The sequence below is a fragment of the Mustela erminea genome, chromosome 14, assembly GCF_009829155.1.
Source record: "Mustela erminea isolate mMusErm1 chromosome 14, mMusErm1.Pri, whole genome shotgun sequence".
NCBI classification, from domain to species: domain Eukaryota; kingdom Metazoa; phylum Chordata; class Mammalia; order Carnivora; family Mustelidae; genus Mustela; species Mustela erminea.
In genome coordinates, this window is record NC_045627.1 from 55,301,111 (window position 1) to 55,313,314 (window position 12,204).

Consider the following 12,204-nt stretch of genomic DNA (forward strand, 5'->3'; position numbering starts at 1 on the left):
GCTCCACTACCTCAGGGGAGCCCGGCAGCTGAGGGTCCAATGGAGCATCCTAAGCCCCCTGGATGCACCCCAGTGGTGTTTTTGTTAAGATTGAGAGGAAGCATAGGGAGAAGGGTGGGTCTGGGGGCAAATGGGAGAGGAGAGGAGAGAAATGGTGAGCCATTGGTCTTGTTACTTAGCCTCTGTAAGCTGCAGGGCCTCATCGGCAAGTGGGGTGACACCGCACCTCCCTTTCTGGTGAGAGGGCTGAAAGGACATGCCCATAGAACACCTGCAGCTGGGCTCGGTGTATGGCAAGTTCCCCGTCCAGACCAGCAGTGATGGTGAGTGGGGCGAAGAAGGTCGGGATGGACATGGCAGCAAAGCACACAGCAAGAGTCACCAGGGAAGGCTGTGCCAGCCACCCAAAGAGTAGTATGGGTCTCACAACATGAAGAACAGAATGCTGATGACAGTGGAATGTCCGGCCATCAGGGACTCCAGCAATGGCAGGATCAAGACCATGCGATGTCAGTAAAAAAAGATCCAACTATGAAAATTAAGTGGGTAAGTTAATGCCACAACGGAACCAGGAAGAAACAGAAAACCTAAACAGACCCATAGCCAGTAAAGAGATTGAAACAGTGAATAAAAATCTCCCAACAAACAAGAGCCCAGGACCAGACGGCTTCCCAGGGGAATTCTACCAAGCATTTAAAGAAGAATTAATTCCTATTCTCCTGGAAATGTTCCAAAAAATGGAAATGGAAGGAAAACTTCCAAACTCATTTTATGAGGCTGCATCACCTTGATCCCAAAACCAGACAAAGACCCCATCAAAAAAGAGAATTACAGACCAATATCCTTGATGAACACAGATGTGAAAATTCTCACCAAAATACTAGCCAGTAGGATCCAACAGTACATTAAAAGGATTATTCACCACGACCAAGTGGGATTTATTCCGGGGCTGCAAGATTGGTTCAACAGCCGCAGATCAATCAATGTGATACAATACATTAATAAAAGAAAGAACAAGAAGCATATGATACTCTCAATAGATGCTGAAAAAGCATTTGACCAAGTATGACATCCCTTCCTGATCAAAACTCTTCAAAGTGTAAGGATAGAGAGTATATACCTCAATGTCTTCAAAGCCATCTATGAAAAACCCACAGCGAATATCATTCTCAATGGACAAAAACTGAGAGCTTTTCCACTAAGGTAAGAAACACGGCAGGGATGTCTATTATCACCACTGCTATTCAACACAGTACTAGAAGTCCTAGCCTCAACAATAAGACAACAGAAAGAAATTAAAGGCATCCAAATAGGCAAAGAAGAAGTCAAACTATCACTCTTTGCTGATAATATGATGCTTTATGTGGAAAACTCAAAAGACTCCACTCCAAATCTGCTAGAACTTTTACAGGAATTCAGTAAAGTGTCAGGATATAAAATCAATGCATAGAAATCAGTTGCATTTCTATACATCAACAACAAGACAGAAGAAAGAGAAATTAAGGAGTCAATCCCATTTACACCCAAATTGCACCCAAAACCATAAGATACCTAGGAATAAACCTAACCAAAGAGGAAAAGAATCTGTACTCAGAAAACTATAAAGTACTCATAAGAGAAATTGAGGAAGACACAAAGAAATGGAAAAATGTTCCATGCTCAGCTCATGGATTGGAAAAACAAATATTGTGAAAATGTCTATGCTACCTAAAGCAATCTACATGTTTAATGCAATCCCTACCCAATTCCATCCATTTTTCCAAAGAAATGGAACAAATAATCCTAAAATTTATATGGAACAAGAAAAGACCTTGAATAGCCAAAGGAATGTTGAAAAAGAAAGGCAAAGTTGGTGGCAACACAATTCCAGACTTCAAGCTCCATTACAAAGCTGTCATCATCAAGACAGTATGGTACTGGCCCAAAAACAGACACATAGATCAATAGAACAGAATAGAGAGCCCAGAAATAGATCCTCAACTCTATGGTCAACTCATCTTTGACAAAGCAGGAAAGAATGTCCAATGGAAAAAAGACAGTCTCTTCAACAAATGGTGTTGTGAAAATTGGACAGCCACATGCAGAAAAATGAAACTGGACCATTTCCTTACACTACATACGAAAATAGACTCCAAATGGATGAAAGACCTCAATGTGAGACAGGAATCCATCAGAATCCTTGAGGACAATATAGGCAGCAACCTCTTCAGCCTCAGCCACAGCAACTTCTTCCTAGAAACATCGCCAAAGGGAAGGGAAGCAAGGGCAAAAATGAGCTATTGGGACTTCATCAAGATCAAAAGCTTTTGCACAGCAAAGGAAACAGTCAACAAAACCAAAAGACAACTGACAGAATGGGAGAAGATATTTGCAAACGACACATCAGATAAAGGGCTAGTATCCAAAATCTGTAAAGAACTTATCAAACTTAACACCCAAAGAACAAATAATCCAATCAAGAAATGGGCAGAGGACATGAACAGACATTTCTGCAAAGAAGACATCCAGATGGCCAACAGACACATGAAAACGTGCTCCACATCACTCGGCATCAGGGAAATACAAATCAAAACCACAATGAGATACCACCTCATGCCAGTCAGAACGGCTAAAATTAACAAGTCAGGAAAAGACAGATGCCAGCCAGAAAGAAATTGTAGGAATAGTGCAAGAACCCTCCTACACTGTTGATGGGAATGCAAGCTGGTGCAGCCATTCTGGAAAACAGTATGGAGGTTCCTCAAAAAGTTGAAAATAGAGCTACCCTATGATGCAGCAATCGCACTACTGGGTACTCACCCTAAAGATACAAATGTAGTGATCCAAAGGGGCACGTGCACCCGAATGTTTATAGCAGCAATGTCCACAATAGCCAAACTATGGAAAGAACCTAGATGTCCATTAATAGATGAATGGATAAAGAAGAGGTGTATATATGTGATAAAGAAGAGGTGTATATATGTGGTACATTGTGACACACACACACACACAACACACACACAGGAATATTATGCAGCCATCAAAAGAAACGAAATCTTGCCATTTGAAATGACATGGATGGAACTAGAGGGTATTATGCTGAGCAAGATAAGTCAATCAGAGAAAGACAATTATCATATGATCTTCCTGATATGAGGAATTTGAGAGGCAATGTAGGGGGCTTGGAAGGTAGGGAAGGAAAAAATGAAACAAGATGGGATTGGGAGGGAGACAAACCAAAGGAGACTCTTAATCTCACAAAACAAACAGAGGGTTGCTGGGGGGAGGGGTGTGGGGAGAGGGTGGTGGGGTTATGGACATTGGGGAGGGTATATGCTGTGGTGAGTGCTGAGAAGTGTATAAGCCTGATGATTCACAGACTATACCCCTGGGGCTAGTAATACATTATATGTTAATTAAAAATTTTTAAAAAGAAAATTAAGTGGGTATGTTAAGATCACTTAGAAGCACACCTTTCTATAACTGCAACTAAGGACAAATGTGCAGGCCTGAAAAAAAGCACAGAAGGTCTAAGCAAGTCTATGGAGGTCCTTAGACTGGGGGGCTGGGAGTGGGGACTTTTCTCTTTCCCAAACCTGTCTGTGCTGCTTGTGTCCAGGACAGTCTCAGTGGCCCCTGTGATTTCAAATGTTCTGTGTCACCTGTGCTCCTCTCTCTCTTTACTCAGGGAGCCTGGATGTGCAAGGCGTCCATGCCTCGGAGGAATTCCTGGGGCAGCGACAGGAGAAGCCACCGCCCCAGCCATCAGTATGATCTGTGTGGTCCTCAGACAGAGGCACCAAGGTCAGCGGCTTATCCACCCCTGCTTGCGTCCACTCCCTCACCCTTGCTTCCTGGGATCACTCACAAACACTTGATCCACCTTTTTTTTCCTCTCTCTTTTTCTTATAATTAACATTTTAATCAGCTGGAATTGATTTTATAGTATGAGGAGTGACTTGGTGTTTTTCCAGTGGACTCACTAGTTGTCCCAAGCACACCTGTTGAATAACTCATCTCTCTCCTGTCTCCGTAGGACCTTGAAGTGGCCCCACCACTGTGGTCTGCCCACCGGTCCATACCCCATGGTACTCCTGGTAAGGCCCTGGTCCATCCCTTGAGCTCCACCCTGTGGACAGTCTCCGCCCAGGCACCAAGATGCCTTCTTGGCAGCCTGTGCATTTCCTGAGGCTTCCGGTCCTCCCTTCCTTCTCTGAGCTCCCTCTCCATCTTCTCAGCTATGCTCCACCTTTCCTGAGGCATGAGGCTGCCCTAGGCCTGCCCTCCGTGCTCCCCTCTCTGAACTGTAAAGGTGCTCTCTCCTAAAACACAACCCCTTTGGATCTCAGCTTTTCTCTTGGGCACCAGACTGCCTAGTGAGGCTCTTCCCTTCACTCCTCAGCGCCATCCTCTGGGGCTTTAATGAACACGTGTGAGCACACACACTCACACAGGCATGCACGTGTAGAAGCATTCATGCACATAGTCCCACACAAATGTATGAACACATACAGTTGTGATAAGACATCTATTTTATGTAGAAGAACCTCAGGCTCAGAGATGTGTCCCAAGTCAGACAACTACTGAGTGGCAGGACCCAGATTTCTAGTGCTTTCACCTCTACTCTGGGTGTTCTTTAATCACAGATTTACAAAAATACAAGGTTCCGTAACAGGGAAATAAAATGAGAGAATCCACATTAAGCAGTCATCCCAGTGCCTGGGAGTGTAAGTGCTATGTAAACAGTAACTGTGGGGACTAATGATTGCTATGGTCATTGTCAGCCACAGGCTGGGACTAGAGACACGGATGGGCCGCCCACTCCATCCCTGTCAGGCAGGAGGCAGGCGGGGCTGCCGTCCTTCCGCATTTGACTGTCTTTGGTGTCCCCTCCTGGCCGCTACGTGTAACTCACAGTGATGAGGGCTAGGAGGGGAGCCCAAGCACAGCAGCCCGCTTACCCCAGGACACTGGACTCAGACAGGTGGAATGGTCCTCCCCCTTTACTCCAGGACCGTGAGAGGAAGCAAGTCTTCCGCACTGCTGGGAGCTGAGGTTGTCTCCCACCTGAACACACGTAGGCACACACTCACGCCCAGCCACAGTATGTGCACACACTCTTGTGCTCTTCGTCTCACATGGGCGGGCCCCCTAGACTTGTATCCGGCTTGGTACCAGTTACTATCAGAAAGACACACGGGGGCGCCTGGGTGGCTCAGTGGGTTAAGCCGCTGCCTTCGGCTCGGGTCATGATCTCAGGGTCCTGGGATTGAGGCCCGTGTCAGGCTCTCTGCTCAGCGGGGAACCTGCTTCCCTCTCTCTCTCTCTCTCTCTGCCTGCCTCTCTGTCTACTTGTGATCTCTGTCTGTCAAATAAATAAATAAAATCTTAAAAAAAAAAAAAGACACACGGTATCAGAGCTGTGATGACTTCATTTGTTTGTTTTTAAAGATTTTATTTATTTATTTGACACAGAGAGAGAGAGATCACAGAGGCAGGCAGAGAGAGAGGAAGGGAAGCAGCCTCCCTGCTGGGCAGAGAGCCAGACGCGGGCCTCGATCCCAGGACCCTGAGATCATGACCTGAGCTGAAGGCAGAGGCTTAACCCACTGAGCCACCCAGGCGCCCCATGACTTCATTTGCTGACTGTATAGATGGGGAAACTGAGGCCCCAAAAGAGGACTTGGCATTTGCTGACTGTGCACCAGGGCCAGGTGTTAGGGTAGCAAGGAATATGCCATTTGTGGTCAGTTTCCAGTTCAGAAAACAGCACCCAGGGACCAATAAGCACATTGTCCAGGACCTTAGCATCCACTGGGAGAAGGAGGTGTCTTAACAAACAGACACAACAAAGAATCATGAGAGAAAGGATGGACACCTTTGCAGAGCCCGCAGGAAGCAGGACCCAGCTGTCAGGGGATGATGGAGGGGACTCCGGGGCTGAGCATGAAAAACAAGATGTTACTGGAGATCAAGAAACAAGCAGGGCACGATGGGCAGGGAGGACAGTGCTGAGGCTTAGGTGGAAGAGCAGCAGGGAAAAGTCCCCTGGAAGAAGGCTAGGGATGAACAGGATGGTGAACTGAGCTCCTTCTCCCTCAGTCCCTGCACCCAGGGAAGGCAGCAGCTGCCACCACCTAACACAGGGCCAGGAGCATTCCCACACCTCTGCCAGTGCGAACCCCCAAGGATTCCCATTTTACACATGAGGACTGGAGCACAGGGAGGCTTAGAAACCTGTTTAAGGCTATACAACTTAATGGTGAGGGCAGGATTTGAATCAGGCAGACCGGTTCCAAAACCTACCCTCTTTTTAAAGAAAATTATGGTAAAATACACATAAAACTTATGATTTTAGGTATTTTTAAATGTGCAGTTCAGCAGTATTATTAAGTATATCCCTACTGTTCTGCAGTCATCATCACCATCTATCTCCAGAACTTCATCTTCCCAAACTGAAACTCCAAAGCCATTAAACAAAAGCTTCCCTTTCTCCCTCCCTGTGGCCCCTGGCAGCCACTGTTTTACTTTCTGTCTCCATGAATTTTCCTATTCTAGGTACCTCATGCAAGTGGACTCATGTAGCATTTGTCCTTTTCAGTCTAGCTTGTTTTACTAAGCATATCTTCAAGGTTCATCCAGGATGTAGTATGTGTCAGATTTTCCTTCCCTTTTTTAAGGCTGAGTAATATCCCATTGTCTAGATATAGCCCATTTTGTTTATCCATTCACCCACTGATGGACACTTAGGTTGTGTCCACCTTTTATCTATGGACATGGATGTGCAAATATCCTTCCTTTTTTTTTTTTTAAGATTATGTATTTTAGAGAGAGAGAGTGAGAGCAGGGGTAGGGCGGAGGGAGAGGGAGAGAATCCCTAGCAGACTCCCTGCTGCGCGCAGAGCCCAGTGTGGGGTTCAATCTCATGAGCCTTGATCGTGACCTAAGCCAAAATCAAGAGTTGGATGCTTAACCAACTCAGCCACCCAGGCGCCCCCAAATATCCTTGCTTTAAAAAAAATGCACACTCTTAGCACCGTGCAGAATCACCTCACATAAACCCCAGGGTAAATGGGTATCAGTATGGAAGGGCAGGAAATGAGGTGAGAGAGCCAGACAAGATCTGGTGCGAGAGAAAGAGCTACAGGTCGAGGAGGTGCCCTGAGAGACACCACAGGGGGAGGAACGCCTGCTAAGGAAGCGGTGTGGGGCCTACCTCCCAGAGACACCCTCCGTGTCAGAGTGGCAGCTGCCCCAAAGATGGGGGGTGGGTCTTGGAAGCTTGCAGAAGCCTGTGTTCCTCTTCATTCCCGCTAGGCTCATCTTCACACAGTGGGCTAGCCAGGAGCCCAGGCCAGGGGGAAGGCAGCTGACCAGCAAAATCTATCAGAGAAGTGGACAGCGTCTCAGCAGTAACGACAAACAGAGGCAGGATGCCCTCCCACCTAGGGCAAATGCACCTGGCTATGCAGCTGACTGCCAGCTGCACTCACTGTGCTCTCTGAAAGAAAGGAGCACTTACCTGGCAAGGCACAATAACAGCAGATGAAAATGTTCCAGGCCTGGACAAACAGATCTCTGGCCTCTCTCCACTCCCTTCAGCCTAAGCAAACAGAGAAACATCATGGATATGTTAAAAGATTCACTAGCTCCAAAGATGTGGGCCAACTAAAGAGATGAGGCTGTTAAAAATCAGAATCTCTCTAACTCGAATTACAGAAACATGTGAACTCCTACCCAACGGAGAAGATGTGTTCTCAAGCTCATGTAGAGCCTTTGGAAACACCGGCCCTGTGCTGGGGGAGCAAAGAGACCACACCTTTCACAATCCACAGTCTCTCGCCAGGTTCAATAAAATGAGAAACATTAAGAAGACAAGGTTAAAAATACATTTTGGAAACAAAATTAATTTCCACAATGGAAATTATAAAAACATCTGGAACTCCATGACAATAAGGTATTCATATAAAAATTATAGACTTCCACAAAATTGGTAGTTAGAGAGAAATTTATATCATTAAATGAATTTGTAATAAGCATGATGGAAAGAGACAGAAGAGAAAGCTGAAGGCAAAAAGCTGATGGGGGAAAAAAGAACCTAAAGTGAAAAACAGTTTAGAAACAGACTGCTATATGGGCGCCTGGGTGGTTCAGTGGGTTAAGCCTCTGCTTTCGGCTCAGGTCATGATCTCAGGGTCCTGGGATCGAGCCCTGCATCGGGCTCTCTGCTCAGCAGGGAGCCTGCTTCCTCCTCTTTCTCTGCCTACTTGTGATCTCTGTCTGTCAAATAAATAAATAAAATCTTAAAAAAAAAAAAAGACTGCTATAAAAGTATGACCTGTTGGATATGTCCAAAGAAGTATTCAGAATAGTCTTAAGTATATATGCATGTACCTAAGTAGTATAAGAAAGGTATAATTAAGCAAATAATACAAGAAGATTTCCTTAAAAAGGAAGAAACAAGATACAAAGTCACTTAACTTAAAAACAACTCTAATAAAAGTAGACTTGATAAAATCCAAAAATGGTTCCTTAAAAAGGTCATTAAAATAAGCAAACCTCTGGGAAGTCAAGCAAAAGAAAAAAAGAAAAGGTATAACTATGAAAACATTAGATTAAAAAGTGACATGACTAGATATGAAGGAGATATTTTAAACCACAAAAAGTAGATACAGCTTCATTGTGGTTGAATTTGTTTTCCCTGGAGGAAGTAGAAGATTTTCTTGGAATGCATAAATCACCAAAATTGGCTTACCAGGAAGCAGAAAATCTGAAAAGAACAATAAACATAGAATGAACAAAACAGTTAAGGAAGGCATCACGGGGCTCCTTGAGCCTTCAGGGATAGGGGATTGTCATCATGGAGTTACAAAAGCACAGGAGAAAACAGGAAGCTCCCAGTTCCCTCTACAAGATCAACACACTTTCTACAGGACCACACACACACGTCTGCATACGAGCATACACGCGAGCACACATATGCTTGTACACATACACACAAGGAGGGACACGTTGCAATGATGTAGAAAGGTCTCCCAAGACGTGTATACTAGCAAAAATAGAAAGTTTCCAAACAAAACAGTTCTATGTGTTTGTTTTTTTAGATACTCCACGGAGGAAAATTTAAGTGTCTAAAAGAGATCTGGAAGATACATATCAGATCAGCAAGGTCAGCTGTGGGGAAGATAATGAGATGAGAGTTCCGGAGAGAATAACAGAGGGAACTGGTTCTGTTTACACTCTTCCTATATTGTTGGAATGTTTACAAACTGAATATATTCATATATTACTTCAAAATAATTACTTTTTTCAAAATAACTAAACTAAGTGTAAATCAATCAATAAAAGTAAATAAAACCAATAACTAATAACTTGTAATAGTAACTTGAAGAGAGAAGAAATCGTGTCTTTAAAGATTTTTTTTAAAGTAATCTCTACATCCAATGTGGGATTTGAATTCACAACTCCAAGATCAAGAGTCACATGCTCCGTGGTCTAAGCCAGCCAGGTGTCACAAGAAAACTAATAATTTAACAATTACTAATTATTTTTAGGCTAAAGAATAAAAATTAAAAATTTAGAAAACATGTGGAAAGATCTTTTATAATAGGAGGATATTTAAAGTTGAAGATCATTTTTTATATTAAAGAGGTAGGAATGAATCACTCAAACAGGACACAAACTCTCAAAGCCATAAAGGAAAATACTAGATTTGATTGTACGGGCATTTAAAACTTCTGTATAAAGAAAAGAATCATGGACTTGTCGAAAAACTAGTATGTGTCATATTAGGAAAAAAATAAAAGATTTATAAACAACCTCAAGATTTATATCCAAAATATATAAGGAGGTTTTTCAAAATTAATATGGCAAAACAGCCCAACAAAAAAAATGAGCAAAGGATATGCACAAATCACAGAAGATTATGAGAATAGCAAATGAACACTGGAAAACATGCTGGAGCCTTCTGGTTATCTAATAAAAATGCAAATTTAAACAATAATGAAATACTTCTTGTGTCTGACAGACTGGCAAAAATTAAAAGTATTGAGCACATTTACCACTGGCAGGAATTGGGAAAATTCTCAATTATTTTTCAGGTAATTCCTCTTATCTATTGATCTTTTCTTCTCCTTCTGGCAGTTATATGAGAGGAATGTCTCTAATGAATGTCTCTAATGGCCTTTCCTCATCTCTCCTAGAAGAGCCCCAACCTGATCCCTGCTCATTCATTTTTTCCTACTCATCTTTAAACTTCTCATCAAGTTTATCATTTCAGTACTTATATTGTAAATACACAATATCTCCAGCTGGTTCTTCTTCATAACTGTCTCTAGCCTATTTCCAATATCCTCTTGAGGATATTTATTATGCACATGTAAATGCTTTTCCTGTCTTGTCTATTTATCTGCTCCCTCTGGTGTTCAGTTTGTGGTCTTTCCCTCTCCGGATTTACTCTTCTCATCCTCTATCTCCCTCGGGATTTCTCATGGCTTTTTTTTTTTTTTATAAATTAATTTATTTCTTTTCAAAAAAACAGTATTCATTATTTTTTCACCACACCCAGTGCTCCATGCAATTCGTGCCCTCCATAATACCCACCACCCTGTACCCCAACCTCCCACCCCCCCGCCACTTCAAACCCCTCAGATTGTTTTTCTCATGGCTTTTTATCTTAGATTCTGGGCTCTATCGATTAATTATCCCTTTTGTGACATCTCTAAGGTTTGGGTTCATAGGATAGCTAGCAGTCCATATTGATTAATTTTTATTAATAATTATTATTAGGAACCAGAAGCAAATTTACAAACAAAAGTCGTATCATCAGATGTTTTCATGGGTAAAGAAAATGGATGTATGAAGACACTGCTGGTGGGAGTATGAAGCATTACACTCTTCAAGGGCCAGATATTATGGCAACATATTCAAATGACAAAAAATAGACTGGATGTTCCATTATAAATAAGATGGTGTAGACTTGCCTGTCTGCTCCTTCCCTCTAATATCACTAAATACACTAGAAGTAATCTAACAGGCAATCATAAAAGGATGCTATGAGGTGGAATAGGACAGCAGACTGGCCAGGAGGCACAGGACTTGAGGAATGGCTTTAGGAGTATGTTTCTGAGTTTCTTTTTATCTCCCATTTAGTCCATTTGGGTTGCTATAACCAAAATACCATAAGCTAACTAGGTGGCTTGAACAACAGAAGTTTCTTTCTCACAGTTGTGGAGGCTGGGAAGTTTACGATGAAGGCGCCGGTAGACGGTGCGGGAAGTAAAGGAAGGGGAGGGAAGAGGAGAGGAGAAGGTAGAGAAAGGACAAGGCAAAATTATTCCTTGATATCAAAAGTACAATCCATAAGAGGAAAAATTGCAAAATTGGATGGCATTAGAATTAATTTTTTATTGCTCTGCAGAAGATCCTGTTAAGATGATAAGACAAAATACAGACGAGGATGAAATATTTGAAGATCATATACCTAAGAATTTCTGTCTAGAACATATGAAGAACTCTTAACATTAAACAAATAAAATTGAAACCGTAAAAAGAAATGAACAGATACTTGACCAAAGAGAATATACAGACAGCAAATAAGGACATGAAAGGATGGTCAACATCATTAGCCTTAGGGAATTGGAGAGCCCCAGGCAACAGGAAAGTACCAGGGAAATCATGGAGTAGGAGAAGTTCAGAACAGTGTTTATGAACTCCTGAGTTCCCTCCTGAACTCTATAGGTCTGACCCTAAACAATTAGAGGATATTGGAAATAGGCTAGAGACAGTTATGAAGAAGAACCAGCTGGAGATATTGTGTATTTACAATATAAGTACTGAAACGATAAACTTGATGAGAAGTTTAAAGATGAGTAGGAAAAAATGAATGAGCAGGGATCAGGTTGGGGCTCTTCTAGGAGAGATGAGGAAAGGCCATTAGAGACATTCATTAGAGAATGAATCTATCACTGAAGAGATAGATCAATGTCCAGATCCCATATAGGTTACTGCATAATGCACACATGAAACTGACCAAAAGAACACCACCAGAGCTTTGTAAATGGAACTAACAACTGTCAGAACTCACAGATGGCTTGTTAGGACTTGCAGCTAAACAGCACTTACAGGAACATGCATAGCATTAAGTGCTTGTATTAGAAAAGAAGAAAGGTCTCAGATTATTAATCTAAGCTTCAACCTTAAGATATTAGAGAAGAAGAGCAGAAT